Genomic DNA, 26,435 nt, shown 5'->3' with positions numbered 1-26,435 from the left:
AAAACGACCCTCCTGGACACGTTAGTCCTCTTGATAATCTCAGAAATGGGGGACCGATACAAAGAAAAATTAATTATTTTGTCTTTTATGATATTGAATTACTTGCACAGTGTTCGGCAGCTGAAAGTTATTATTTCTCTAAATGCTCTCTTTCTGCAGCCACCATGGACTCCAGTCTGTGCCTTGAAGGTCTTGCACACCTTGATTACGTAATGATTAGCCATATCAGCACACAACAGACGCCTACAGAGAATCAACAAATCGAGGGGGACCTTCGAGGACTAGCTCTTCACGAAGCCCCATATTCCATAATCTAGTGGCAATCAGTGATGAGGGGTGTCACAAGTTTGTAGGCACGGCATCGGTGAGGTTTTCCTTACACCAAGACTGTGTTATTATACCCTTATGGTTAGGTCCTGAGTCTTATTACCAACAATAATCCCCTTTAGCGTATTTGGCATCCAACAAGGGCTTTACAACCTCTCTCATCACCTCATGGTACTCCTTTACAGAAAGATGGGCGTGAGGAAGATCGATGTTACCTTTTGTCTTTATTTCGTTTGGCGTATCGTAACGAATAACACAGCGTATGAATGCTGATACATTTCTAAACAATTTCTTGTTAATAACCTAACATGAATTGCAAGTCATAATGGTTTTATGGAACTCTAACTGACGTGGTACGATTTTTTTATGCAAACTGTATTTCGTAGTGCAAGGATTTTGTATTTTCCCATGAATGAAATAAAATGTTATTTCATTTAACTTAGATATTTGTCCTAACGCAAATCCAAAAATAAATGAAAAAAGAAACAAAAACTTTTGACATTGAACTGATAAGTCTTATAGATATTATTGCTTTATTTCCAATAGTTTTTTCATGTAACAAATGCGACAAAAACAAAACTTCATGTTGCTAGCAAGATTTCTTATTTCGAATTATCGATGTAAATATTATTATGAAGTACAGCACAAAAATTAGCACTGTGCTTTGTTGTCAACTGTCGATACTTCTGCTCCCCCACCCACCCCTAATCAGTATTCTGATTGTTGATAGGTTGAAATGATCAATTATCAACAATTATTGAATAATAATTCCAGTGTTGGAAAATAATTTCAAATTTTAAGAAAGAAAAATATGCCATAATATGTATATTTGCTCAAAGCTTCACTCACGCTAAAACAGTATAATGAATCCCCTTTAAGCAGCCAATAATTATATTTGGAGCAACATCAATGGGAATGATAAATATTCAGTAATCTAAATCGTGTGTATTTTTATGCTGACATTTTTTTTAAAGGAGTTGCTAGTCTGAAGAAGGAATTTTCTTTTCCTTGGCAGTTGTCATTATTATTTTATTCCTGTATAGTTAACTTCCTTTTCTAAATATAATCAATCATATTTAAAACTGTTTGAACATACGTGTGTGCTCATAAAATACGAAGAGTAACCTTGAGGATTTGTCGCAGTGTTAAAATTTTAAGTCCTAGTTGTACTCAGAGTGAAATTGGGGATCGGCATTGGAGTCATTCATGTCTTTGTTTATTTCCTTCTCCCCCTGCCACATATCGCAGCTTATTGTAGCTGCTCAGTTCCAAAACATTTTTCAAATTGTCAGTGTTACCATCTTAATTTTCAGTTTCTTTTTTTAACATACACACGATCTTCGTCTCTATAAATATCAATGGATACCCCATAAATCATATTTTTTTTAATGAGAAATGTCGTCTCGCCCCATTGTCTTAAAACCTCATGAAAACTATTTTATTGTATGACTAAGTCAAATGTAATTAAGTAATCACACAAAATACGTATCGTTGACTGATTGATTGTACATACATTGATATGAAAAGTTGAACAATGATTTTAAAAAAATCCTACAACTAATTGGTTAATTAATTATTCGTGTGGTTTGTTAGTTTAGTGTTGTTACAGGATATTTGGTATCCGTAAAAGTGTATGCAACCACGAAAAGAACATTTTTTTTTAAATAAAACCTGGAATCAAGTCATTAATATACATTATTTAGCTTAATGAATGATTTAATTATTTGTTTTGCAAATTTGTTAATATGTATGTATGTACTTAGAAAAGTAGTCTACAAAATAGTATGGTTCGTATTCCTTTGGGGCTCGCCCTGGATGTTTTTGATAAGCTCTATATAAATTAAAAATATATATTATCTCAGTGCTATTTTATGGGCTAAAAAATGTTTTTATCTAATACCCAAGGATTTATGATGTTTCTTCCATACATAAAATATCTACGACTATACACAAACATAAAGGCAAATTGCATTCTTTCCTAAATCTTTCTCATTTATTTCTATAGCCGATACATAGTGGTGTATTCTTAAATTAAATTATACACCAATTTTTACGTTGAAATTAGCTTTTTTTTTTTTTAAACAAGTAATTTTGTGTCATTTCCGTGTTATAAATTTAAAGTATTGTTTATTTTAGACGACATGGCCTGATATATCGAATCAAAATGGAGAAACAACATATTTGGGAAAATATTCAATATCTGCATCGTATCCGTATCGGAGAAAATTATTAGATATTGTAAATGATGCAATTAGAAAGCAAGAAGGGAATGGAAAATAAATTGTTTTTCAACCATTGTAGATAAGGAATGTTTAGTACTTAAATGAATGATTGCATCTGTCATGAGTAGAGTTGACATTTTTGTAAGTAAATCAAGAGCGCAAGGAGAAGGCGGGAGCGAGACATACGGTATTACTGAATTAAGACCCTTGTGTGATCTGTAGGTCTTGGACTCGACTTGCCACCAGATAGAGTAATCCTAAGGATTCGGATCAGGACTCTGAGGAGGCCAGAAGTTCTTAGGCCAAAACTCCATGTTCTCTTCCATCCAGCCTTGTACAACATTGGCTGTGTGGACGGGTGCCCCATCCTGCTGGAAGACGTAGGACGCCTTGTCATACTTCATGATCTTGAGGATCTACAGGAGTACCTTGGTCTTCAAGATCTCCAAGTAGTCGGCCGCCGTCATCTTGTACCCAGTATTCAACCAAATCAGCGTCAGTTTTGCCGCCCTTCCACTACTGGGCTCGATTTAAAGGTTTTTCCTCTCTTTCATGAGCTTTTTAACCCAGTAGACGGTGTGCCTCTCGATCCCAACAATCTTGACAATTTCAGGAGTGCTGTGGCCGGTCTAAATCAAAGCAGCAATCTGATTTCTTTTTGCTTCTATTTTTGTTTACATAAATGATAGAGACGATTGCAATAGCTCATTCGAAAGCTTAAAAAGTCAGCGGTCACATGAAACATCAGAAATTTACAAATCACAATCATAAAAATCCAGTAAATTTAATTTATTATTTATTTTGAAAACAATTTAGACCAAAGAAATCCGAAAATGCTTACTTCAGAAGGAGAAGTTAACACCACAGCAACATATTTAATATTGAACAAAAAAGAAGAAGGACAAAAGGTGTCTGATTTGCTTCACGCCCAAGTAAGTGAGTGTCGAAGAGATTATGAATGTCGCTGAGAACTTCCGAAGTCTTATTTACAAGATTAAAAGCCTCAGCTCAGAGCCTTTAGAAGTTCCCTGGCAGCAGCAGACAACGGAAAATCGGTTCATGGAGGACATGGCCACTGCGATCACCAGAATTATGACCAAGTCGATGAGGCTAAGCCTCTCAATAATTGAACTGTGAGGAGATATGTGAAGGATTTGGGGAAGGTCTCTTATGTACACATCAGCAACTGCTTTCAACAGCAACCAAGGTCAACCAGGTCAACAGAGGTGATAAATTGTTGACTAAGTTATAGGATAATGTGTCAACAGTTTGCATCTCCTCCAGTCGCCTATGCCATTTCGTTCGTAGTCGAGAAGAGATACTGTACTACTCCTCGCCAAAATTTGGATGATCTCAAGGCCTCCGTCGAGCAGCAGTGGGCGGTTATATTCGATACCTTCATCAAAAAGTGCTGCAGTATCTTTAGGCCCAGGTTGGAGCCCCTGGTAGCAGTACAATAATTCATTTTGAAAGATATATGAATAAATAAGTCTGTGAGAAAGCTGCAATATTTAACTCCTTTTCATACTTTCAAATGTTTACTCTATTTATTCGTTCTCAAAAAGTCCATTATTTTACCTCGCACACTCCAAGTCTTGATAAGACACAATAAATATCAAATGATTAATTCATGCTTTTTAAAGTTACACGTTGCATTAAATTAACTGCCCTTGAATAAATCGTGTATTTTCTCATTACTGTTTCCAGTACGTCAAGCGGAAATTGCATTATTTTATGTGATTTAATCATGAAAAAAATTATCTGTGTGTGTTGTTTTTTTAAAAAGCAATTTTCAATATTTTTTTGTTCAAAATATTGATTATATCTTTCGAATAAACAACGATGCATCCATTATAAAATATGTGTGTATATTCTACTGCTTTTTTAATTATATTATAAACGAAAATAAAAGTGAATCGATGAACAGTGGCACACTACTTTGGAGGAAAAAGGTTCCCCCATAGATTTATTAAATTACTAAGTAGTCTAATTGGGTGTTCTAGTAGGACGGACCTCAAGCTCCCACTTCTAAGGGATTTATGTTCAAGAGTGAATTGCAAAAAATATGTAATTTAATTGAATAAACTTTGTTCTCCACTGAGTCACGATCCCAAACCATTACTCTAGAGGGCACTTATTAATGGGAATTGTTTGAATTGTTGGGCCAAACGGATTTAATGGAAAGAGTGGAGGACATTCAGTAGAAGAAGAACACGTTTCGTCTTCTCGTTGCTGATTGGCTTAAAATTGTCCACTGCCACAATATCTATTTAGAAGGTCTTGGAGGTGCTTTATTTACTATTTTGTGGTATTAATTGAAGTATTTGTTACAATTAGCCTATAATAGTAATATATTATGAATATGCCAAATATGTAGTGTAAAAATAGATCAGTTACAGTTAAAAAAATCTTCACGCTTCTCGTCCATGAAAATATTTACCTTTTAAAATACATTAATAGAAGGAAGTTGTAGATCAATGTCTCCAAATGTGATAATTGGACTCCAACCAAATCCTCAATATTTTGTCAAGTAATATAATCAACTACTTTTTACTATGTGAAGGATGTAAAAATTAAATTATTGAGCTGTTATAAAAGGATGTTGAGAGGTTTTATATTCCATCCTTGCGCTTAAATTATTTACTTTATGCTCATTCTGAAAAATCTATGTTTCTACGGAAGTATCCAGTACATAATGCAAATCTAACTTTATCGGAACATTCTAAGATATTAAAAAAATCTCTGGTTAAACTGAAACTTTTTATTTATCTCATGTATTCCAAAGAAATCCATCTATTCGTCTTCTTGCATAATCCTTCTTGTTTCTTCGGAAAAACTTCGATATTTTAATAATTTGTTGTAAATTTCATAGCATTTTTGAATTAAACACTCTTTACTTATACCTAGTATCAAGATGACTTTTATTTTTTTTCTTCATAAAATGTAAATATTTAATACATATATGATTGATATCCAGATGGCTCTTTTAAATTTACTTTTGTATATTAAAATCTATGACAACTTATAGATTTTCTGTAAGATGTTCTAGGATGTTTCACCCTGAGAAGTTTCGCCCTCATTTATATATTATGGCAAAAATATATCTTCTTTAAAAAGCTTCAACTTCAACTATCGAGACAAACTTCAGAAAAGTTATCTTTAAATGATAATGAATATAATTTTCCCATGTCAACAATACAACTTATTATTGTATATTCCTGGAAATCGTCCACTCTCCACGTACTCATATATTATAGTCTTCCATGAATTCGTAGATGAGAAAATTATTTCTTATTGGTAGTTATTTTCATTCTTTGTATGTCCGCTCTTTCCTTCGAGTCCATTATTTGGGACTACCATAGAAGAAATCTTAACTATAAAAGTTTTATTCCCGTTCAAGTTATTTGTTAAAATTTATCATTTTTAGGAAAGTGTCAAAACCCCATGATTGACTTTCTAAAGCCTGCCAAGAACCTTCAATTCCGTCCAAAAATTACTTCTGGACTGATGTTTCTTTCTTTGGGATTTCCCTTGTTGTGGAGGGCCTTCACGACTCTTTATATTTCAAATATACGGCCCAAAGGCTGTGTCCGGCGCGTCTAAAAGTTTGCTACGGAACGTAAGATAAATCTGCTTTATTAAAATAACTGATCTAATTTACTGAGATTTTCTATATAATGTGTAATTCCTATATTGTTCGCATAGGACGCAGATTACTCGTAGGCATCATTGAAGCAACACTATGGCAGAACTAATACCCTTACATAGTAGTATTCGAGTCTGAAGCACCGTTTGGTGGTATTTTCACTATTATTTTAGCTTCGCACCCTCATCTGCGAAAGGTCTTTGTCAAAAAAGAGAAAAGTTGGGAAAGAGTGTAAAAAAATGTTGTATGACATTTTCTTATGCATTTTTGCTCACAGGCGTGAATACCTTGTGCTTGGTATGCGAGGTTTCGATGTTCAAAGAGTACAATATTCAGCTTCATTATGAAACTAAGCACAGTGAAAAATATTACAATGCGATATCATTTGATTTAACTTTTGTTTGAGAAAACAAAAGTTAAATCAAATGATAACGCGTATGAAGAAAAGACAATCTGTTTAGATCCCGAGTCGAAGAACCATTGACACTGGGTTGGCCAGTTGTCTAATTGAGATCTTACTAGTTGTAGCATCAAAGCCTTATAGTGATGAGGAATTGTTTAAAAACTGCATTTTGACGGCTGCTGAAATTGTGTCCTTAGAAACGACATGCTTTTGCCAACATTAGCTTGACAAGAAACACTCTGGAAGACAGGATTTATGAACTATCGGCAGATTTGGACTATCAACTGAAACGCAGTATGAAGTTATTTCTGTACCCTTCGTTACGACCAATTTGATCAGTTATCCCTTGAATAAAACTTTAACTGAGTTAAAGTGTTGTTAAATTTGCATATTCTTATTTTCAGTTCTTATAATGTTCATAATGTTTTATAATTAACAGGAAAATTCCAATAATAAATAGTTTTATAAATGATTTATTTTTCTTTGCACTAATTATATTAGTAAGTGACTAATACACAGAAGAAGAAAAATTTGACTTATTGTTAGCTTTATATAATTTTGCAATGATTTTACAGTCCGGCCCGCTTAAGATCAGATTAAGCTGTATTTGGCTTGCAAACCTAAATTAATTTTACACCCCTCGAGTAGAGTGTCGATTTGGGGAGCTTGGTGGCCTTACTAATCTCCTTTACAGTCTTTCTGGCACGAGGAAGAACGACTATAGCCGACCTGCTTCCTTGCTCCATTTTTATTTACTGTCAGAAAAATGTAAGCAGAGTCTTAAATGAAAGAAATAATTCTGGTAGTCACTACAAAACAATTTGGACATTCTACCATTCGACTGGTTCAAAATCCCTCCCATCGCCTTGTAAGAAACTACGAAGGATGACATACTCAAAGGGCCCATCCAATTATTTACTAATTGTTTCACGAGCTCAAAATAAAAATGGTTTGGATACAAAATAGTGAAGAGATTTAGACATCCATCCGTCTATTCCACGACTGTCGTAGAGTTAAGCACATTATAAGACCGACAATACAACGCTTAATGGACTCCATCTAAATTTTGGTTAATTGTTTTATCGCAGGAATGTCCAATGTTAATGTGCGGCCCACTACTCATTAGTATTTCTTTATCAAAATTGTTACAATATCATCAAAATGTGTAGAACGCCATAGTATGAATATTAAAATATTTCCTAAATAAAGGAACTTTTTGAAAAATTATCGCTCTTGGAGAAAAAAATAATAATGAGAGAAGAAAATCTATCAAATTATGCAGCAGAGCAAATAGTTTAATTTTTTCAAAAAACCAACCTCCCCTGAAATATAATCCTGCGGACGCCTTCTGAATAGGACTGCTATATTGGCCTTGAAAAATTAGATCTGCCTAAATTTGAAATAAATATATTCTTAATAGTATCTTCATTTAATAGTTTTGTTTTAAGAAGCCATTTTTCATCAACTTTAATTTAATAAGTTCTATGTCCCATTACATATTTTAAGTGATTATGAGCCTCATTATATTAAAAAGTTGTATATCCTTGGTATAGAGATTATATGTAGTTTGACTCTTAATCACATGTAGATTATTACAAAATTGAGCAGCTCAAGTTATCGTCTCCTTTACTCCTCACTGCCACCTCATCTAGGCAACGAGACATAATAGTAAATTATTCTAATTAAGTAATGGTAATACAGAACACTCACCCCCTATATAACGTTCACAAAAGGGGATCCTACACTCACTCACTGGTTTAGATATATTGATTTCTTACAAGGTTATACATTAAGGGGTGTGCCACTGCTATTTGACTTCTACCACGCTTTTTAATATTGAAATCTGTTTTTCTAACACAGCAGCTGGTACGATAGATTAAATTGATAAATCTAGCAATAGTGACACTATGAGTGGTTGCGTGTTATATTAAAATCTGCCTCTTTCGTCCATGTGTCGGTACGATACATCAAATTAAAAATTATAGCAAGCCAGATTACATTGTAATTCTATTAACCTTGGGGCTCTCAGAGTCTGAGCAGCCAAGACAAACATGTAGCTCAAGATACTTACAGCAAGAAGGGCTACTAAAAGTTGTAACTTAATCCTCGGATATCTTTGAATAATTATACATCTTAGTCTATAAAATGTAATTTATTGACAAAGATGGTCTTGCATTTCTTTTTTTTTTCCTTTGTAATCCACATAAAAACAATCTTGAACAAAAATAAAGAAAAGGAGACAATTCAAATTAATTTCATACAGACCAAGATTTCATAGACATATTTAAGTCAATTATATGCTTTGTATTCAAATATGTGCGATGATTTAAGATGCCCAATCATTCCAGCTATAGTTTAGAGTTTTTATTTGATATACCATACTTATATTAGGCATGATATGGTCCCATTCAAATAAAATAAATCCATATTTATTTTTTGTCAAGATTCATTTTAGCTACATTATTAGCAATTTCCGCCACACCCAAAGTGTTAAAATGAATAATTTATTGATATTTAATCAATAAATTATTCATTAAATATTCGTCGAAAAAATACAAAATCTACTCCAGTTTCAAATTAGAGAAAAAATATATTTTACTTTTGTGTTGAAGGGCTACATTTCATGAAATATGTCGCTACATAGAAGGCTCTAATATCCTTTCCAAAGAACATGCATATATTAAAATAGAAACAAAAAAAAACTTAATAGTTTAGATTTCATGCTCATTAAGTTTAAAATGTACACTACGTAATAGTACGCTCAAGTTCCACAAAGTTTTTCCAAGTCTAAAACAATGGAGAAGACAGTAAAGAATATAAATAATAATATTATTGTAGAAATTGTAAATTAAATGAAAGTTTTAACAAAGAATGTTAGAACTTTGTCAAACAAAACAAGAAATGAATTCCACTCCCCTTCCTTAATTTTTTGACTTCATTATCATAAAGAATAAATCCAAATTCAGGGGGTCCTTACTTATTGCGGTTTTAGGAACTAGAAAAATCCGCGTTTTATGATATACTAAAACCCGAGAACTTATTTATCAAATTCCACCCTTTTTCTATTGTTCTTTGTTTTTTATTATGATTATGCAACATTTAGTTCATCATTAATTATTTAAAATAATGTATGGCAGATAAGGTAATCGTAAAATAATTGTAAAATTTAATCTTAATCAGGTATTTTATTGGTTTTTAATCTAGGTATTTCAAAACAGTAAAATTTAAATAATTGAAACTAAACCAATTTTTATACAGCAACCTTTTTAATTGCAAGTTTATATGTTAAGTAATAATCAAAAGGCTAGTATCAAATCAAATATTTAAAGGACACTCATCAAAAACAACTACAAAAAAAAAGTTCTTGTTTACAATAATTTATAATACATTTACATTATAATCAAAACTAGAGTAGGTTTACCCGGCGTTTCACGGTACATTAAGGAATTAAAAATAATTGAGAACTCTTCTGCTGAGTATAAAACAAATAAAGACCCTAAAATTTTAATAATTATTCACATCAAAAAACCATTATAATATGCTAGAATACACCACCACCCGCGGGTTGTACAGGTGAACTGCTGGGCCCAATCAAGTTAAATTCTCCACCACCAAGGAGCTCTCAAAATATCCTAAAATACACTATTGGTCCTCAAAGCAGTTTAAAATGTACCACCGCCGCATTTCGACACACTATTTATTTTTAAAACAGTTTACGCAAATTTTAGACGAGAATGCTTCCTTCAGAGGGATAAGTTATATATAAAGTTACTATAAATAAATAATGAACAGAAAAAGAACACACAACATTCTTAGGTATGAATATGTTAAAAATTCGAACAAAAAATGGCAAAACCGAACTTGCGACTTGGCTGGGGGCTATTTTTGATATTTTGCAACAATGTTTTGATTCTATTTTTGCACAAAGACTATTTTTTAATTAAATTTGAGAGTGTGTACACTTCACAAGGAATATCTCTACTGTTAATATTGTGACAAAGAAAAGAAATTCTCTTGTTAACTAACAATAATCAGATCAAATTTACTTTTTATATCTACTTGAAAATACATTGTAAAGGAAGAAAAGGCGATGAAAGGGATCACACAAGAAGCATACATAATTTCATTAATTTAAGTATGTATTATATTTTCATATTCTGCATTTAAAACATGTCACAGATCCCACTGAAGCCATCAGGCCCCAGACTCAAAAATTATTTTCACATTTTACCACTTCCTTCTATCGAAATGATAATTTCTTTAGTAAAAAATGGATCAACATGTCTCAAAACTTGAACACATATGCCTTTACCGTTGTTAATGTATATGTCTGTCAACTCTTTCCTTAAAATATATTTACTGTGGCCCATGAACTTAATGGACTGACTAGCAAAGGGTTACTCGGCGTTGCTCTGGACAAGGAGGGAGCGGAAAATCACATTGACAATGGTCTTCTTAATGTTTAGATCCCTTCGGTGCGGGCGAGCATTATAACCAAAGAGGGGATTTGTGTAAAGAAAAAACTCGTCTTCTTTTTCCTCTTTTTTGTTCATTATTTTATCAGTCGTGTATTAACATCTTCCGCTAAAAGAAGAATTCTCGCCTATTTTTTGGTGTTAATTGTTTGATTTTTATTGAAAATCACTCCATGTCCTCGATTCAAACTAATGTCAAACAGAAAGAAATAGACCGATCTGGCTGAAAGCTATTACCAACTAAAAATACATGATATGGCAGTGGGTTCCAATTCGTTCGTTATTTGTGCTGGCACGGAAGACAATCCGTGGGCTGTTATAACAATCGGAGTTACAGTAGATAGCATCTCTGATGATATTACATGAGTTGGCAGTGGGTTCCAACCCGTCCCTTAGTCTTGCTGGCACGCAACGCAACCCATGGGTTATGATAACCACTAAGGTTACAGTGGATGGCGTTTCTGAAGATATTATGGTGGGTTACAACCGCTTTTTAGCCGCGTTGGCATGCAACAATACCTGTAGGCTGCGATATCACCCAGGGCTATTGTGGATGGCGTTTCTGATCGTAATACATGAATTGTCGAAGAGTGATCACTCTTAATCAATCCCTGTGGACATGCTGCTTATCCCATAAGCCGAGCATCAATTTGTGCCTATGGAAAGGGTCTTGGAAGATAATGTGAAATTTATTATGTCAATGATTTTGCACATAAACGCTCTTTTTCAGTTATAATGCACATTAACGGTCTTGTTCAGTTATTCTACATATTACCGAGTTTTTATGCACATTAACGTTCTTGTTCAGCTATTATGCATATTACAATATAAAATCAGCAATATACTCTTATGTACTACTTGAAACCATTTCTATACCATTAATTCTCTTTCTAGCGTTTAATAAAGTCAAAATTAAAACACAAAAGCAAAAAAAAATTACAGGTTGTAGATGTGAAAATAGGTTTATAAACGAATCAAGGCAGTATACATTGAGAAAAGTAGCTCTATTGTAGGTTTACTTTTGGACACAATTCGAAAATCATCCTCCACGTTAAACCGCTAAAGTTAATACGGAAAAAGTCCTCTCAAATAAATCCGTTGAGCCAAATGGTATAAGTAAATCCAAAGCTGTTTTAATAAGAAGTGGGTACTAATTCATCATAGAAATCTAGACTTAGTGTTTTAAATCTGTTTTTAGTGTTCAGTCACATAAAAGTTCATTGTCAGACGATTAGCTGTGGCGGTCAAAGCTATAGTTTTTGTGAAGCACTGTCTTCTGGGAAATACTTTAAGAAATGATCCAAAAGAGATTTATTTATGTTTTGACGGCACAATTTTAATTGTGTTCTTTTTTGGAAATCATTTCAAAACACTGTGTCCTGCGACCCCCAATTTAAGAACCACTGGATTATCAGATTAATTAGGCAATAATTCTCAATTACAAATCAAATAGATTAGTTATGAAATATATTTAAAATGGGCTTAATCTCCATGCTCCTAAAATATTAATTACTTTCTACAAATAGTCAAATAATCGACCCAATTATATTAAATTTCTGAACGTTGAAATATTTTATAAGAAAATTGAGAGTTAAACTTAAAAAAAATCATCAAAATCAAACTTTTTATTGAAAGCAACTTTTTGAATGTGTAATATAAGGTTTATTCTTTCGGCTTAGCTATAATACAAAAAAAAAATATATGATCCTTCATTTTACTGGATTTTTCTATGATTAAGACACATTTTCTAAGAACTATATTCAAGATAAGTTAATAATCAATTGATCTTTTGAATCCTGGAATATTTCTTTAGTCATTATGGATATTATCATATATGGCTCTGAATTGTAACTATACCCTAAAAAAGGATTTAAATAAAAGTTTGTAAAGGGCAAATCTACTGTTGTTGAAGAATTTAAGTCATTTTCTTGTTTTACGGCTTAAATAATAATAATATTTGTGAGTTCTAGCCGACAGACATTCCAAAACCTGAATTATGTTGCATCTAGTGTTTTTAATAACTGGATAACCTTGAAAATCTAAAAAGTAAACGATATGTTCTTGAACGAATACATTAGAATGTACCTCAAGGGCAAAAGTTGGAAATTTGGTATCGCCGAATATTTTTCCGTCTTAACAAGAAAATAATCAAGAAACGTCCGAAAAAATGATCCTTCATAGACTCGTTTTGATTTGAAAATATGTAAAATGTCAAAAAAGAAGAAGACATTTTGATGTTATTTCTTAAAATTATCCATTTGAATCAAGTTAAAACTATCTTATGTAACTCTAAATACGACCTTTAATGATTTATGTATATATTTTTAATCACTATTATTGATTGTTTACTAACATAAATAATAAATTTTCAAGAATATTGCAATCAAATATAAATAAAGGATTGACCGGTAAGTATTTTAGAAAGTAATCATGCAAGATGGAATGAGACATAGAAAAACCAAGAACATTTTAGTTTGTCGAATAATTGGAAAATGACGTTTAAAAAGTACTATACATCTGCTATTGTTAAATTCCTTGGTCCTTCTTCTGAATTACCAAAATCCGATTTGCCAACTCTTCGAGACATATTGAAAGGCTGTCAACTACTTACAACTACAAGAACGTTATGTAGGGCCTTTAAATAAGTACGATACTACCTCCTTGGTGGCTGACGTTCTTCCAATTGTAATTGCTACATGAAAACAAGCCAATATTAACCTTACCACGATCCCGAACAACTGACCCTTTAATCTTTGGAAGATTAAACTAAATGAGATCTTCTTTAAAAAAATCACTGGCAATATAGGGAATATATCAACAAAAGTTTTGGAAAATTTTGAGCATGGACTTGACAGATTATTCGACATTCTCAAATGTAATTGTCCTTTTTAATCCTCTGCAAGAGCAAGTAACAATGTTAAAAAATGTCAATCAGTTCATATGTTATGTCTCTGTAATTGAGAATCTAAGATTCCAAGTGTAAAATTGACATTTCATCAAAGATCAAAGAGAGAAAAGCTTGGCACAAAAGGAACCTTACAAATAAGAAATCAGGATGGTAGCAAATTAATACTTGAATCGGAAACAACGAAATGTAAAAATCAAGAGAAAAGTAAAGAAATTGAGTTATTTGAATTCCAAGATTCGCTCAGAAAATAATTTGCAAAATCGGATTCAAGTTCCTACCTAAGCTCAAGAAGTCATTGGATATGCCATTTTTGTACGAGCTACCACTGTCATTGCTACAAGTGTTTCAGTTGATAACAAAATTATAACACCAGACCAAAAAGAAGATAAAATCGCTGAAGAAATTTCAAAATATATTTAAGAAAATCAAGAGCTAAAGTTAAATTAAAATGAACCAATGGAGGAGTGTATTTTTTTTATGACTGATTAGATAAACAAATTTGAATGTATCTGATAATAATGGCAAAATATATCTTTCGAAAGAAGAAGAATATATTGGGTTTCTTGCACACTAAGGTATCGTTTCAGGTATGTTAGGTTATATGAATAATATATTTAAACTTTGTTATAAATAGGGAAACTTGGGAAACGTTGTGGTATAACTTGTGGTAACGTTTACGACTTAGAATTGAGAAAAATAACCATAATTTTTTTATAAAGTCTAATTGATGATCTTTCTAATCATCAATTTTCTACTTATTGTATTAAAAAAAATGGTTATCTCAGGAATTGTAGATGAAGATCATCTTAAAATGAAAATAGTCGTTGTTTCACATTCAAGAGATGGCTCATAAGGAACGGTCATTTTCGTAAGACTCTATGTACATCTCAAAACATGGGTTGAATGGAGATAAAGCAAAAAAGTTGCGCATTATTGTCGAATTCATCGTGAATTTTTACTTCCACATATGGTTCGAAACTAAAGTAGATTCAAAAATTTTAAGCGTTCCAACACATACATTGCATCAAGTACAGTTAATTCAGAACATGAAAAAAAAGATGCACTTTCAACAAAAGTGCCGCTATGAAATTTGTGGAGAAACATGCGTGGCATGCTCACTCTGAGCATGTTCTACTATCTTTATTATCAAGCTGTAAGCAAGAAGATACACAATTCAGGATATCAAAAATAAGAGATGGAAGTGATTTGGGAGATATCAGTGTACGTTCATACTGTTCACCTATACTCCATTGGGGTGCTACTTCCATTATTAATATCTACGATATAAACAAAGCCACAAAGCCTTTTATCATGGCAGTCATTCCTCAAGGTCAACAGATTAGTTTTGTCTTTTCACCACTTCGACTTCCTAAAATACAATGCCCTACAGAGTTGTGAACGTGCAGTAAAAGCAGAAACCAACGCTTCAGCTCAATTTTATAGACAAGAGAGCTCTATATCAGAGCAAAATTATAGTTTCTATTGATTTTCCCTATTAATGAAACAAAAAACAACTATTAGAAGCTATCCTTCATTCATAGAGAATAATATTGAACTCTTAAAATATAAAAATATAAATACATATGCTTGTAGATATTTTTTGTCTGTCCACTCTTTTCCTGGAGTCCTTAAATCTAACTTATCTCTATTTAAACTTCGTTTAACGCCGTTGTACAATTTGTACACTTATGACGTTATAAACAGTTTATATATAAAATCGGTATAGACCGAATTTTGCATAAGACCGTTCTTTAGGACCAAACTATGCCGATTTTTTCTATGATATCAGTCTAGATCGAACCTACTTTGGTACTTTTGGTTTGGATCAAATTACTTTGGTATCACATAATATATGAGACAAAAAAAAAATCAAAAAAAACTTAAGACCGAGACCATTGAAAAATTTGGAGTTGTACCGAGTCCCAACTCAAGTGAGATTATGAAACAGCACAATATTAAAGTGTAAAAGGAATCGCAGTTCCACACTACTTAAGACCTTGGTTAATATACCTGTTGTATGATTTCGATGGTATAAAATGAGTTACTGCTCTAAAGAAAAGAACCTTCTACATATTTATAATATCTTTAGTACAGGAAAAATATCATAATTATATTTAAACTCACATATATATTAATTTTAATATGAATTTTTAAATCGATTTACGCCAAAGATAGGCAAAAATTCTTTTGTTAGAGGGAGATGTTCATTTTTAACACACTCACGACTGATTAAATGACTAAACGTAATACCCGGCATTTTCCCGGCTAAAAGACCAAAAAAAAAAACCTATATATATATAAAAGATAACTAGTGATGAAAGGGCAGAACTTTATAAATTTTAGTACTGAACTGTACCGGACCGAGACCGAACTGGAGTCTTCAGCCCTAAATTAGGACTGATACAAGACTCCTTTTGTCTGAAGGAGTGCTCACCAATAAAAACAAACAAAAATATTTTAACATGCCAGCCTATAAAATTAATTCAAATCTTAATATATACACACATAAATCATGAATATATATACGTAATATACAAGACTACATGATTACTTCTTATATCAAAAATATAAAAATGATATAACATACAAAGCACCCTGTATACGCGTTGGATGCTATATCACAGGGGTAGGCAACCTTTGAGATATGGAGTGCCAACTTCAACATTTATAATCAATAAGTTTGCCACTATCAACAATAATGGTAAAAAAAACATACACAAACTACGAGAATTTGTTCTAATTTGCACGTGCCAGTGAATATGACTCCGCGTGGTACAGGTTGCCGAACCCTGTTATATCATATAGCCAGGTAAAGAGGGGATGTGTGTAAAGAAAAAACTATTAGAAGCGGAAAAACAGTTATCCGTGTGTTTTTATATTTATTATTTAATAAAAGAAGAATTATTGCAGTATCTTTGCTGTAGATTGATTTAAAAATGCATAATAAAATTAATGTCTCGTTCTAGCCTTATCCCTTTGCATATTTGCACACGCCTGCAATATTTCATAAATACGACCTCATTATTAATTTCTTAGATCAAAATAGATTTATTATATATAGTGCACCCGGTAACTCGTTTTTCTTTGCTCATACATTTAATATACAAAGACAAACTTTTCTTTATTAATATATAGGAATTAAAAGAAGAAAGAAACATTTTTCTTTTTAAATAAGTATGCTTAGTTTTTTCTCTACACAGATCCCTTCTTTAGACATGATAACATCTTAACAACACACTCTCCCACTTATTTTTTGGTTTAAGAGATAACACATATTAGGAACAACGAAGTGCTTTAAAGGCCATTAAGCAGAAATGTTCTTATATGTAAATATAAAAAAGAATTGAGTATTCATGAAGAATACAACATTCGACGAATTTTTCCATGTTTATACTTAATTTCCGACTAATTTCTGAATACAATCTAAAGAAGAATTTATATATATACCATAGGCATATATATATATACATATGTATTTGACAAAAACAAAACAAAAATTGTGGAAATCTTTCCATTCTACAATATGTTCAAGCCATACTCAGTTGTCAGATCATTTGTTATACATATATGTGTTGTAAAATAAATAAGTTAAAATAAAATGTTCATTCTTGAAAGAGAGTTTTTCAAACATCGATTTATTATTTGAGTGCCTCTTAAAAATACAAATTAACATTGATACTACAGCACATCAATATGTATGTACAAACTAATGAATGAGGCTTCCTACAAAATGGTTTTTTTCTCACCATCAGTGTTAGTATAATAATATGTAAGCACTATCTCTCTCAATTCCAAGTTAGATAGATATCGAGTGGAAAATAAACATTTATACATAGACATGAAAATAGTGTGTATTTTGGGGATGTTAAAAAAAAAGAAAATCAAAATGGAAACCTTGAGAATTTGAAGAATTTATTAGAGGAGAAAAGCAGCTTAGCTGTCATGACATTTGATTAAATCAGCTACAATAGGCTATGAGAAGGAAGGAGTGGGAGAAGGAAATAAACGGTTACAGGAAAGTTCATCTCGAAACAACTTCATAGTGAAGCAAGTTCCCCGTTAGGAAATTTCATCCCAAGACAAGTTCATCTCGAGGAATTAACATGCGATTTATATAATATTAAATATATAATTATTGGAAAAGGTAAAATGAGTGCATTATAGGGACTGTTTGAAATACAAGAATTGGCACTAGTAAGGCGACAGTCTCATTACAACTAACCATCCTTTTAATATTCATGAAGTTCGAATTCAAGCAAGAAACCTTAGATAATGATCTAGACTTAGAAATTTCAAAAGATATAACCAGGCACCTTAAAGAATTTGATCTACAAGAATGAAAAGATATCATACATTACTTGGGATTTAAAAAAATATCTGCTCCTATCTTCCCCCACTTGAATCAGAAAAGATTGCTTAAACCCAAAATTAATAGAAATACAAGGTCAGACCCTCATGTAATCGGGCTTGCTAGAATTTTCAATTTGATGTATCGTACCGACTGCTGGGCAAGATAGGTAGATTTAGACAAAACACACAACCACTCATAGTCTGTTGCTAGAATTTTCTATTTAATGTATCTTACGGACTGAATCTAAATGTAAATTGAACCCGTCATAGTTTCAACTCTTGAGTAAGACAAACAGATTTTGAAGAAACACGCAATCACTAATCCATTATGACGTCAATATTAAAAAAGCTTGGTGAAAGGGAAACATCAGCCTTATTCGCGTTATGGTATAAACTTGTATTTCTATTAACCTTGGCTTCAACTGAAAAATAGAAATTAACTTCCTGGGATACGGTGTTTATGATAGGGTGAAAATATGAAAACTTATTAGAGATGAAGATTTCAACAATAAAATGACAAATTTGGAAAGCAATGCTCAGGGTTAAATATTGTGAGTTAGAGTATATACAAATAGAGGACTACAGAGCAATGGAATGTTGAATAAGTATCAAACTTCATTTTCTTCAAAGACATCTTGCAAGCTTTGCTGATAATCTTGATAAAGTAAGTGATGAAATGGAAGAAAAATTTCATCAAGATTTAATAGTAATGGAAAAATGATTTGGAGGAGGATGGGATATGCATATGATGATAGACTATTCCTGGAGCATAAAAAGAAATTGTATTGAAGTTGAACAAACAATAAAATATAATGAAAGACAATTTTTAGCATAAACTATTAGATAAAAATATATATGCATATTAAAATATCGGTACTCTTTCCATAATTACATTTTGTGTTGCTATCAGTGTTTCTGATATATCCTTGTGTGCATTTGATAGATTTTTCTAGCTTATTAACTAAACAAAAGAAGATTGACATAGTGAAGATGGAAGAAATTAGTAAGGTTAGCCGTATTTATTTCCTATTTCACGACAAAGATATATATATATAATTGTATATCTACAAAGCGAAGTGAAATGAATTTATGAATAAATGATAAAATAGATATGTTAAATTAGTCAATGTCATACGTTTCTTCAAGACACTACAATTAAAATAATATGTTATTATAATTCAGTAAAATATTATGTATAAACACAACATTAATTTGATACATAAGCTATGATTATAAAATTTAATTAAATTATTTTTCATTTGCTTAGATCAATCTTCATTAATTAAAGACGGAAAGAAGACAAGGCTTTCTAAGAATTAGGACAAAAGAAGAGATCCAAGATACTTTATCTTCAACAGTAGATGCTATAACTCTGATATCCACAGGGAAAATGACTGAATGATAATTATCCGTAGAAGATAACCAAACCAACCTAAGCCTCTTACGAGAATAGAGTCGACTCCTTCCTTGTGTAGGAATCTATCCATCCATATATAACAAAGAATATACTCAAGAGTTGAAACTATGAGGGGTTCAATTTACATTATTCAAATTCAGATAAAATGTTCTGGTTGTAAAATATAAAATAAAAATGTGTTAATTAGGTACAACAACAATATGAAGTTATAAACATATATCTAAAATATACAGCAATTTGAAATTTAAATATGTCCTTAATTTGAGAATTATTAAGGCCTAAGATATTTCTTCATTTATTAAGATAGGAAGAAATATTCTTCTAACTTGATCATCCATTTCAAAAGATGCTCTTAATCAGAAGTCTGTATCCACGAGCGACAACGGGATGAAAATTCATCCAATTACCGGGCTTCATAAGAGAGCCAAGTCAACTCCTTCTTTGGAAAAAAGACTCCAGGAGTGCAACAATGAAGATATCCATTAACGATGAGCAGGGAATTTCAATATATCAAATATAATTAGTAATTACTTTCTTTGAATTTGTACGAAGCGCAGTATTAATTATTATACTCGTATTGACATTGAGATATTACTTATTAAATATTATTATTTATTGTGGGATATGACGTCATTATCATTACATTAAAATAGTAAACATTATTAAGATAATGTTGGGATCTATCTTCATAATGGCGGAGGATAATATTATATATTTCAAATATATAAAAAATACGATAACTCAATATAAAATCGAACCAACATCCTTAAATATGCTTTTTTTTTTTAATAGGTCTTTTTTAAATAATACATAGTATATTTTTCTATGATATAAGCATGATATTCCTAATAAGTTTTGAACCTATAATTGTTCCCCTGAGTAATTTACAACATCTACGACACTAATAATATTTTCATCAACTTTGACGATCTATAAGTTCTCTAGGTATTTGAATAAAATTCAATCTTAAAATAGTTTTTTCCAGATTCTGAGAAGCTATTTATTAGCAAACACCATTTTCTTGCGATGTAAACTGACGACTTCCAATTTTGAATGGAGGCATTACTAGAAAACCTCTACGACTCACTTTGTATTCTTCAATGTAAGGTACTCCCTATCAAGCTTTTGTCTGCGAATTGTTCTTCAAAATTTTCAAAATTCCTTCAGATTTAACTCAAGAAGAGGACATGATTTAACTTATGCCATTACTTTTTCGTAAGAAGTTGGGAATATAATTTGAATTATACTGATTTTTACTGGGTTCGTTAAGATATAAATTGGGAGCCACATAATATGAAGGCATAAGGTCCAAGGTACCATAATTCAGTCTGTTCTAGATTGTGTTGAGAAAAGGATGAGAAGCGAACACATTCCCCAACTTTAATACGCCGAATGTGCTCATTTTCTCATCTCAAGCAATGTTAATGTATGTAAAATTGACAAAAAAAAATTCAAAATTTCATTCAAAAATAGCAAGTTTATCATAATAATTGTTTTTTAGAGAAATGTCAAGTGAGATTTTCAATCTACCTGGAGCAGCTACAACGTTATATTCATGATAATAAAACTATAGATTCCTCTTTATTATTCGTATCAATGCATATTTTGTTAAATTTATGCCTATTTGACGTAATCATATTTTACGGATACAATATTCCATAGTCTAGTTAATATTCTTAAAGTGGATGGAATGTTGTTAATCATTCCTTAACTAAAAGGATCTGAGTTACAATCATTTATAACTCTTTGTAAAGCATGAAACTCAACCCTTAATCGCCTGAATTATTTGAATGCTACAGGAATTAATTCAACTAACAAAAAAAATATAAGTAATCCAAAATAAATTCAAAAATATAAAATAGAACTCTAGATAATTTGAGACAATTATCACTCTAAATTACTAATATGTCTATATTCAATTTAGAAAAATATAAATCTATTTTGTATATTTGTTGCAATCGGTGGTTAAGGGTTAAATTAAGTTTATCGTTAAGCTGAATAAATTTTAAGTTATTTTTTCAATTAGGAACTCCTTCACTAAGATAATGATTATACTACTGAATTATTAAATCTTTGTATTAAAAGTAGAATATACTAAAGTAAAGCATCATTGATGATTTATTTTCACTAAGATATATTCCAAATATTGTATTGTTGGGGATTAATTTTCCTCGTGATGAACTTTCCTTGCGATGAACATACATTGAGGTGAAAAGAGGGAATTGAACTATCCGGGGGTAAAAAGTGGGAAATGAACAAGCACATTGGCAAGAATTACTCTCATGTTGATCCTCATTCCAATTTAATTAAAGTCATTACGTAAATAATCAAAAAAAATCTGACTGACAATGTTGTTTACCATTCCATTTTAACTGTGTAATTTGTATCTCTTCAATTATTTAAAAAATAATGTAGTATTTGATACATAACCTTATTTTCTTTCTAAAGAAAGGATCTTTAGAATGTTTCTATTCAAATGTTTTTGAATTTTTAATTGAGGAGATACAAACTACGCTGGTAAAATGAATAGTTAACAACTTTTTATCAGTTGGAATACACGCAATTTTATTCACTACTCCGGACTATATCTGTGTGTGATACATTTTTTTTTGTAAGAGTACTACTACCATAGTAACATAGAATTAAATAGAAGAATAGCTGAGAGTAATGGACATAATTTTGTATTAAATAATATTTTTGTAACATATATTGAAAAAAATATATAGGGCAGTCAAAAATAATATCCAAACAGTATCAACTGTTTTACTGTCCACCCGGTATATACCAACAAATATTTATTTATTTTTACATGGGTAGAATTTTGGTAACCGTTTTATTTCCTTTCTAATATTTATGACACATTACATAAATAATATAATTTCTTACCTAAAATTATATAATATATCCCTTTAAGTAAGTTCTCAAGATCCAGTTTATACATATATAATGAATTTAGTATTCATTGATAATGCATATAAATGTAGGGTGGACAGTTGCAGGGTCTTTTTGGGTTTTGCATATTTACTGTAAGCTTGTTTTACTTAGACGTAAAGTGGGGAAGAGCTTTGTACGGGGTGTATCACTTCCAGTGGCGCCGCAACCATACATGCCAATGACCTTCAAACAACTTCCAATATTAGAAATTGAAAAAATAGGTGTGTTTGTAGGATCAAAAAATCATAAATAAGGTCATCAATATATATGCTTCAAAATGAATGTCATTTTATTAAATTAATCGGGATATAACTGTGTTAATTGATTTCTTGCATTAGTTATTACATGCTGATGTTTAAAATATGTTTAGCTCTCATGAGTATACATTGGATTACATTTAAAGTATAGATTCCCATATTTTGGCCCAAAAGCCCGCGGGCTATCCCCTAACCCGATACCTTGTAGTCCAAATTAATCCAGTATTTTCTTGACGAATCCACCTCTAGTTCTGCCCACCTAGAGTTTACAGTGTCAGTAGGAAGATCATCTATTTAGTTTTCACTGACGCTAATTTCTGAATCTATATTCTCTGCAGAAATATCAATGTCAGATTCATCTAGCATACTTTTTATTAGGTATTCATACCACTCTTTGGTTTCCAAAAGTTCAACTAAAGTAAATCCATCAAATTCCAAATCACTAACTACCGAAATAATTCTTTACTTAAACGATTATAATTCAATTAGGGGGTTTAGGGTAACTTGCGTACATATTGAAAAGCCGCTTAATGGCGGCTTGGTCCGACCAAGCACTTAAAAAAATCGTTTTGTCTCGTAATCGTCATTCAAAAACATTTGTTAAATTTCATCTAGTCATATCTGACGAAATTAAAACTAAGAGAGCTCAAAGTGCAACCTTTTTATTTATTTTCTACAAAAGCATAAAAATAATTGAGTTATTAATTCAAAATAGTGACAAAGTGGATTTCTTTGTTTTGATTTTGTATACGTATACATTTGAAGCCATAAAGAATCATACCCTTATACCACGTTGTTACCCTTTCAGTATATATTAATGTATATTAAAGGCTGGGAAATTTTTTGTTCATAGGTGTTTGATTTTCCGAATTCCTTTTGTAATTATAGAAAAATTAGATCTGAATAGATAATTAATTATTACTCTACTAGTTCTAAAAACATCTTGGGGATGGTGGATATGGTTTAAAAAACGAATTTTTGTAAGAAATTAAGAGAATTAGAATAAATAAATATACTTTTCAAGGTTTCAAATAATTAATTTTCAATTTATTACTGCAAATTATGATACAATAAGATGCATCTTTTAGATCACTGATCAGTTTTAGAGATCGGATAGATTCACTTCAATTTACACTCATATTAACCTCACGGGTCACCTGTACTGGTCATGATTTAGTACACACTTGTTATAACAGATACCTTTGTAACTAATGTTACAAAATCTCAATGAACACGTCTTGAACTGTGCTGAATTATCATAACTAACAACAAATTTATCAATCATTCAGATTACATAAATATATACTGGAATACCAGGCTTACCTTTCGAAATTTACAATAGTTCGTAGAAAAACTAGATCCAATACTTAAGGCTACGTGTTGATAAAATATATAAGCCAGGCTCTATTTTTTAAAATGATTTTTCCAGGAGTACTGATCCTAATTCTCAATAAAAGACAAGCATTAAGTGGTTATTTCAAAATATTGGCCCATAACTTAGTTTAATACCTATTAAAAGATCATAAAAAGATCTTAAAAACTCTTCGATTCATCAGTGATAATTCACAAAAGGGATTTATGAAACACTAAAGAGCAAAAAACACTTCACGTTTAATTAAGGATGCAATAGATGCGTCAATTTAAGGTAATATAAAATTCCCTGCGTTGCAGGTAGATCTTCAAAAATCCTTTGATTTTGTCGCGGAAGTTTATTCTCTCAGAACTTTTGAGCCATGGACTTCCAATGGGACTGATCAACATGATAGAAACGATTAACAGATTATCATCAACTAGATTCATTTCGTCAAAAGAGAAATATTAGTTTGAGATTACTTAAGGTTGTAAGAAAGATGAACCAACCCTCCCTTTTAATTTTTAATAGTCATCAACAGTCTTCAAGAACGCATATGTCGGTCTTTATGTAGACAATCTTACTATTTTCTCCTCATTAACAGTAAAGAACGTTACATCATCTATACAGACGAGACCCTGGAATTATTTTCAAAACCATCATACTTGAATATAAACTTAAAAAAATGGGTTATACTTACTTCTATTAAAAAAGAACTCAAAGCCATCCATCAAATACGGAAAACCCTCTTGAGAGTTTTTGTGGCGAGTTAAGGAACTAATTTTGTAACAATGAGTTAATCGCCAATAAAGATTCTAAAGCTGCGAGAGAAAAAAAGCCACACAATCATTTACTCATTGGAGGTAATAAAAATATCTGATTCGTTGACTCACCTATTAAGATTCCCTCCGTATTCACAGGACGATATAAAAGAATATCCGAGTTAAAGGAATGTACGTGTCCTTAAACTGAATATATTCTTCCAACTTCAACGTGGGATCTTGTATTAAAAAGAGTGGAGGCTGTAAAGACAGTTTTGAATTTCTGTTTGTATGCGAGACTCCGTGGAAGCCTAGGTAATTGAGCTATAAAATATATATCAAACATAAATCACAAAATTTACCTAATTTTCTTTCGAAAACATTATATTCTAGGGAATTCAAGTTTATTTAGAGTATCGATAAAGAATGGTGAGTACTGGAAAGAAAAGATAAATTCCTGGCAATCCGTGATATCTCTGTTTCTTCTTTTAGTAAGGGCAAACAAACCGTTAAACTTTAACCAAAGATTTGACGCGAAATATGAGTTTTACTCCATCCAGAGTGGTGTTTCTTTTGGTCACCTGAGGAAAGAAAAGATTTATATTAATCCAATAACTTTATTACACTGAATAATTTAAAAATACTTATCAATAAATACCTTAACATGAGTTTTGATCCTCCAATTCCCGTTTTACATCAGTCTTGAAGACCTCCACCTTGCGTTCAAATACAAAAAACATTTGCAAATCGGTGATAACTTTATTCTACCATTCCATTGGATCAAAACTCCATCCATCGCCTGGGAAGAAACTACGAGGGGTCCAAGAACACATCAAGATATTTACGAATCCTTTCACGGCCTCGAAATAAAAATGGTTTGGATACAAATGGTGACATATTTCCTTTATCCCAATAATTTTGAGATGATAGAAAGTAACTCCTTTTGGAATTGAGACATCCCAGTACCTATTCCACGACGGTCCTCGAGTTAAACAAATCATAAGCTTAATAAAACGCTAAATGGACTCCTTTTAGTTAATAGAGAATATATTACCTGTAGTTCACCTCTTTATCGATCACATCTAGATTAATACAAATTTAGCAGATAATGTCTAAAAGTTATTAATTATTATCATACCCACGCAGTGAGAGTGTTCACAAAGGATTGAGCTCGAGGCAACAAAGACACGCTTCTTCGTTCTCTAGTTGTCTAAGACTAATTTAATAAAGAAGAAAAAGATTAGCTGGTCTTGAATTTATTTTCTTCCTTCATGCAAACATAATTTGTATTATGTCAACAGAAAAACAATCTTGAACAAAAATAAGAGATGGAGAAATTCTAAATTATATTTAACTTCATAAATCTTCATAAAATATATTATAT

At 31.5% G+C, this 26,435-nt stretch overlaps 2 long non-coding RNA genes across 6 annotated transcripts in view; both read right to left on the bottom strand.

Moving 5' to 3' along the window:
- LOC121130392 (uncharacterized) overlaps window positions 1-25,359 on the bottom strand; it is a 308,177-nt gene extending 282,818 nt beyond the window's left edge. For 2 of the 5 annotated variants that reach the window (XR_011783831.1, XR_005868715.2), the window contains exons 1-5: window positions 25,184-25,359; window positions 24,991-25,111; window positions 24,800-24,928; window positions 24,449-24,729; window positions 24,263-24,379 (exon numbers count right to left, since the gene is read on the bottom strand). This is a non-coding gene — a long non-coding RNA (uncharacterized lncRNA). Of the gene's footprint in view, window positions 1-21,701; window positions 24,202-24,262; window positions 24,380-24,448; window positions 24,929-24,990; window positions 25,112-25,183 lie in introns of those variants that run through there. The other 3 variants (XR_011783830.1, XR_011783833.1, XR_011783832.1) reach the window with 2 other exon arrangements.
- Window positions 25,360-25,417: 58 nt separating this feature from the next.
- On the bottom strand, window positions 25,418-26,232 carry LOC139907318 (uncharacterized). Its single transcript, XR_011783834.1, has 3 exons — window positions 26,190-26,232; window positions 25,710-26,133; window positions 25,418-25,632 (listed from the first exon to the last, which is right to left on the bottom strand). It is a non-coding gene; the product is annotated as an uncharacterized lncRNA (long non-coding RNA).
- Window positions 26,233-26,435: the final 203 nt, after the last annotated feature.

This window comes from Lepeophtheirus salmonis, chromosome Z, assembly GCF_016086655.4.
Source record: "Lepeophtheirus salmonis chromosome Z, UVic_Lsal_1.4, whole genome shotgun sequence".
NCBI classification, from domain to species: domain Eukaryota; kingdom Metazoa; phylum Arthropoda; class Copepoda; order Siphonostomatoida; family Caligidae; genus Lepeophtheirus; species Lepeophtheirus salmonis.
The sequence above is the reverse complement of the archived record's forward strand: the minus strand, read 5'-3'. Positions and strand labels throughout refer to the sequence as shown.